Below are 1094 nucleotides of genomic sequence, written 5' to 3'. Positions count from 1 at the left end.
ATCTCAGCCGCATCGCCAAGGCTTTGATGTGCCGCACACACTCGATAGAGACCGTGAGCCTCGCTTTGGCAACCATTACAGCAGTTCCTTGTCTGGAAAATGTTTCAAGGTGCTGAAATGTTGTCTTTGCAGAGTYCCAGTGTCTGCGTTCAGCGATGAATCATCCTTTCAGATGTTTCCCCGAGTTGCTTCAGAGGTTCTGTCGGGGCTTTTGAACTCCACCACGAATGATTTGAGGTTGAAACTTTTTTTTCTTTTCAGTTTCTSTGACAAAAAATATGGCTCCAAAAATGTTCCTATTTCTCAAACATAAAAAAGCAACTAAACACTCAGTCGCAGTTTTGTTCCACACTGGATAAAAATTGTTTATGAGTAAACATTTTGSCTTAGTTCATTTAAAGGTTTCATGCTTGATCAGAATAACTGAAGGCAGCTTTTYCAGCACATATTATAATATATCATAATATATAATTACCTAGTTACTCTTTTGCTAAAACTATCCGTGGGGATGACATTCATCGTAACATTGCTGTTGTGTGTAATTCATGCATTCATCACTGTTTATTCTCGGTCCACCTGCAGTAAGCCTCCCTGCTGARCGTGGGAACCCTGCCAGGGCCATCCTTGGCAAGGTCTCCTCTGTAGTGAGACTTTGTAGGAGTGCCTGAGCGTTCACTATAAGATAGGCTTGTCTTTAAACCTGTAATTTACATGTCACAGTGGTGCAGACTTCTGACACGCTAATGATTTACTGGACTTCTAAACAGTTGCAAATTAAACCCATTTCAGTGTAAAACAAATTTGATGTTTCAGGGTGATTGAGAGAAGACAGGAACTGATTACTGTCAAAATGTCGTTCAATCTTAGGAGATATGTGCAGCTGGTTTATTTGGAAAGAGTTCCTGTTTGCGTGAATATTGTTGTGTTTCACAGTTGTCACGTTCCATACACCCAAACACACACAACACTGTGCAAAAATTTCAAATTATTTTCCATTTTCTTGACATTTTGCCTACAAGGAGCCTGACTTTCTTGTTTTTTGTTTTTGTTCTTTTTCTAAATTGGGTCCTCGTCATGTTTTTGGTGCATTTCCA

This window comes from Austrofundulus limnaeus, unplaced genomic scaffold (assembly GCF_001266775.1).
Source record: "Austrofundulus limnaeus strain Quisiro unplaced genomic scaffold, Austrofundulus_limnaeus-1.0 Scaffold265, whole genome shotgun sequence".
NCBI classification, from domain to species: domain Eukaryota; kingdom Metazoa; phylum Chordata; class Actinopteri; order Cyprinodontiformes; family Rivulidae; genus Austrofundulus; species Austrofundulus limnaeus.
Note: the sequence above shows the minus strand (reverse complement) of the source record.